Source organism: Olea europaea, chromosome 9, assembly GCF_002742605.1.
Source record: "Olea europaea var. sylvestris chromosome 9, O_europaea_v1, whole genome shotgun sequence".
In the NCBI taxonomy this organism is placed as follows: Eukaryota; Viridiplantae; Streptophyta; class Magnoliopsida; order Lamiales; family Oleaceae; genus Olea; species Olea europaea.
This window is the reverse complement of record NC_036245.1, coordinates 12,515,638-12,520,694: the sequence shown is the minus strand read 5'-3', so window position 1 is coordinate 12,520,694 and position 5,057 is coordinate 12,515,638.

Genomic DNA, 5,057 nt, shown 5'->3' with positions numbered 1-5,057 from the left:
TTCCAGTTTCATAAAGTCTAAAGTTTCATAAAGATTCAACATACCGTTGGTTTATTTATGCTATGTTAAGATATGCAATTTGTTATGTTGGCGTTTGCTGTATGATTAAGTCTTGCATGTAATTGGTTTTTGCTCTGTTGGTATTTGCTGTGTTAGTTTCTGCTGTGTTAAGGTTTGTATTTTGCTACTTTCTTTTGATGACTTTTTTGCTTTCAATAGGCCAGTTTGCACTTTGTTAGCTTCTTCTTTCTGTTGGTAAGCTCTAATTTAGAATTATTTTGTGCAAAATTTACCAATTCAGTGTTGTATTCCGCAAAGACCATTTCCATGGTTGTATTGTGCAAAACTTAATTTCAGGTTTATATTTTATAAAGTTTAACAATTTCAGAGTTGTATCCTACTTTACCAATTTCAAGATTGATTTGCACCCAAACGTTTGACCAATAAACATTTATTCTTCTTGCCCCCGGGGTATAATTCAGTGGTGCAAAGGATATGAGTGAGATTATCTCACGCCTTGTTGGCAGCCACAGAGTGGGGGTTCGATTCTTGAGATATGGAATTGGACTCCTTGTAGGCGCAGTGTACAGACAGCTCTTGTTCCCTGACCTGTTGGGGAACATCCTGCGATTTACCTCCCTTACAAATCTCTAGGGTCGGGACAGAGAGGGACGGTGGGGGCCCTCAAAGTTAGGGTTCAACCTTTTTTTTTTTTTTTTTAATAAACATTTATTCCTCTTACTCAATACTCGCACGAAAATTTATAAACAGCATGTCAAAAATTAGAAAAGTTAAACTTAATATTACAGTATAACACTTCTTTATACAACACTACATGAGAAATCAACTACTAATTTCCACCATTCAATACACATTACGACAAAATCACAAAACAAACCAAGAAGCCAACATTTAAATTCAAAAGCATTATTCTGTCTATGCAATTTCAATACCTATTATTCATGTACATGTCTGAATGTTGGCAGACTTGTATGATCCCCGTTGATCTTGGGTTACACCATGAGAAGAACCCACATCCTCAATTTTGCTACATAAAATAAGCAATTTCATGGAGAAATTAAAATGCTTATTTAAACAAATCGGCATTGGAATTTCAATTATCAAACGTCATTGGCATGTCAAGAACTTTATTTCTGAGTTGACTTGTGTCTTCATATCAATTTTTATTACTATCTGCATTGATGATGATACATTACGATCTTTTAAAAAATATGATATCCTATATTATATAGTATCAATTTCTTCATTTTGAAGTCCCAAGTGTGACTTGAAGAGACGAAAATGCCCTTTGGGTTTTTGTTCATTTTGGTCCCCTTAACTATTTTTAATAGGTAAATTAACGGATAAAGACGTGTTCTTTCTCAATGTTTGGGTGATTTAAGGTGGTTTGTGCTAATGAACGGTTATGGCGGCATTTTACAAAACAGGCAAACATTAGGGTTTATTATGCCAATTACTTATGTAAAATACTAATAAACTTAGGGAAAAAAAAAGAATTAATTTATTCATGAGGATTAAATTAGCATTTAATGATTGATGATTATAGAAGCTAAAAATAGAATTCTAGAAGCCACGGGATATTGGTTGATTGTTTTCAAACTATTTTCAATTTCGGTTTTATAAAACAATCAACTTATTTGGTTAGGTATTTTTGAAAATTCATTTTTGAAAATAATGTTAAATTATAACATATGAGAAATATAAATAATTTCCCCCTTCTTTAATTTTAAAGACGGTGGAAATTCATGAAAAACTTTGATGAGACTCTCGTGGAACTTTTCATATAGAAATTTGTTTGCAAACTGTGTTCACCTTGAACTTTTAAACTTATTTCAATTTGGTCCTTGTTTCATAATTTTGGTCCGATTTCGGTTCTTTTTCATCCTAATGCTGGATATTGATCCTAAAACTTTTAGAAGCTTTCACATTGGTCACCTAAACTCAATAATTAAGTTTAAAAAATGTGCAATTCAGTGATCAAACTTTGGTAAGTTGAATTTCACATCCAAACCTTGTGAATTTCCTCTGGTTAATCCATTAATGGTTATTAATCTCACGCAGTTTAGTTAACCTTCAATTGCATCAATTCAATTTCAATAATATTGGCCCCTGTTTGGTTACCATTATTTCTTCATTAAAATGAAAAATATGACCGTTATCCATCACATCAAACCACCAAATTTGAATTTCTATCTCTTGTGTGGAGCCCATAACGGCTATATTTTTCATTCTTATTCTTCCAAAAATGATAAATAAACGGGGGCTAAAAATTATCATTTTTGCTCCAAATATCTTTGAGTTTGAATTTTACCTACAATGATAATATTTACACTAAATTAATTAGAAATTAGTTCAAATTTGTAAATATAATTTAAGTTTATAGATATAAATAAGCGTGTAAAATATACTTATCACTTCTTCCGATTTTAGAGGAAGGCAGCTAGAAGATAACTTTATTAAACTATAATTCACTAATCAATTTTACCTTGTTGATTACGGCTATCCAAACACGCCTAAGACAAGCCGGGGATCAAAATTGCTACACAATTGTGAAATGACTACTTAATGATCTTATCATTTCTATTCTTATTTTTTATTTGCAATTCACATCATTATTTCATTTTTTATTTTTTGCCAAGTTAATTTATTATTTGTTTGTATTTTATTTTTGTAGCAAGAAATATTTATTATTATTATTTTTTTTTTTATTTTTTTGTAAGATTCAACAATTTAAGATGTGTATATTACTTGATAATATATTATCAAATTTTTTTTTTGTATTTCACTGAATGACAAATAAAATACTTTGGAAAACAGTTTCAGAATGACAAATAAAATACTTTTTTGCAAGCTTAAAATAGACTCCTGAAACTGAAAATTAAAAATAAATTCCATACTTAAAATTGAAATGCAAACCAACCAGTGATTTTTATTAAATTTACCAAAAATCTAAAATAAATATGATGTTTTAACAATTAGATTCTAGGTTCTAAAAATATAAGATCCTAAACGAGACGAGACCATAGATATCTTGAATTTCTTGAAATGATAACTTTCTACTATTAACTTACATAGCTAGGTGTCAACGAGAGTGGTTATACCATTGATAAATGAATATTGAAGTGTGGAGGAGGCAATGTGGTTTTCCCATCCACAGGTGACTCGTGAACACATTTGCTTTCAATCTCACCTACATAATCTAATCCAATACAGCAGGATCTCACCTGTTAATTTCACAGATGTTTTAAACAAAAGTATTACTCTTCGGTAAAAATTTAAATTAAATTTTTAGTAAATTTTAATAAAAATTGATGAAACGTATGGTTGAAAAGTTGTTAGTTCCATCAAATATACGATTAAAATTATTTATTAACTTTGACTTAGATTAAATTCTGAATTTAGTTCCATACCGAAGATGGGAAATAGTAAAGTATGAACTGTGAAGAAAGGATACTGGTACAAGAGAATGAGGTATTTACACTTCATGTGACTCTTCATGAGATGGTTCCAGTCGTGATAGAAAGCAAACCACCATCTGGGCGGGCCGCTAAACAAAAGCATATATATATATATAAAGGATCACATGTAGTTTATGAAGGAGCTTTACTAATTATGAAATTCTTAAGGTTGCTTGCCTCATCCAAAAGGAAAGCAGTAGGAGAAAAAGTGCAAAAGTGTTATGTACTTTATCAATATGTACCTTTCATATTAATTTATGTGTATTTAATTCCACAAAAGTCAAAAAGAAAATGAATTTCATCTACTCAAAAAATATGAAAAGGTGAGTTTTAACAATTGTTATTGAATGTGGATTGGACTGAACTGGACTGATCGGTTCGATTAGAAAACTAGTAAAATATATCTTCGCCTGATCCAGTTATTATGATTGAATCATTTTGCAATCGAATTGTCTTTAAATTCGAAGAACTTGACGAATTTTTTTTTTCTTTTTAAATGAATATAGTTTCGTTCAAAGGTCAATAGTGTAGACTCTATTGGAAATAATACTTTATCTACTGTTTGGTATGCTTACACATGGTTCAGAACCAGATTTTTTTTGTATTTAGCAAGTGGAACCATCATATTCAAATTTAATTATGAAATCAAACAAGTTTGATTCGATTCGGGTCGATTTGCACTGTAATTAAAATTTTTAACATTTATAATAATACTACATTAATCCGACCAATGATATATTCAATTTCAACACTTAAAAACAAACGTTGTCCAAATTAAAAATATATGAATAATAAGTTGTCTAATAAGATTCATTCACAATGAAGAAGAATGCAGAAATGCTTATGGATATAGGATTTGATGGTATGGTTTATGTGGATTTGAGAAGTAAAAATGAAGTCATAACTTGTGAAAAGGGAGCGGTTAAAAATAAGGACAACAGCTAAGCTTAAATGACAGAATGAGCGAATATTTGGTGAATTGTGAAGTAAAGTTGGACTCAGGCTAAAATGTAAAGGAAAAAATATTTTGGGCCCAAGTTGGGCTTGACCCTTGGGAGCTGGAGCTTTGGACAATTACAGTTAATCATTTAATTAGTTAATTGATAAATTTATGGGAAAAATTCATAACCCAGCTCATAAGTATATGCCATTTCAGACGTGAGATTTCAGCTTCGTTTTTTCTAAAATCAAATATTCTCTTGAGCCCACACACACACACACACAAATCCCTAAAAAGTAGTGTCTAATTGTCAATTACCTCTAAAAGCTAGACTCTTTATGGTAACAAATTTATCTCCTTCAATTACCCAATTTGCCTCCCTAATTGAGCTCTCAAACCACGATGGAAGCAGCTCGATCTCCATAAGTCTCCTTTACTCACTGGAACAATTCGCATTCACATAAATCGTTGGAACAACTCTGTATTATGTCACTATACCATTGATACCGTCGGATTATTACCCAGGTTGAGAACATTTCAAAAAATGGAGGCAGTTGTAAATTACACTCTATCAATCGAAAAAATCACGCTAATCGGTATGTAAAGTTAAATCAATAAAATCCCATTTATCAACGTTA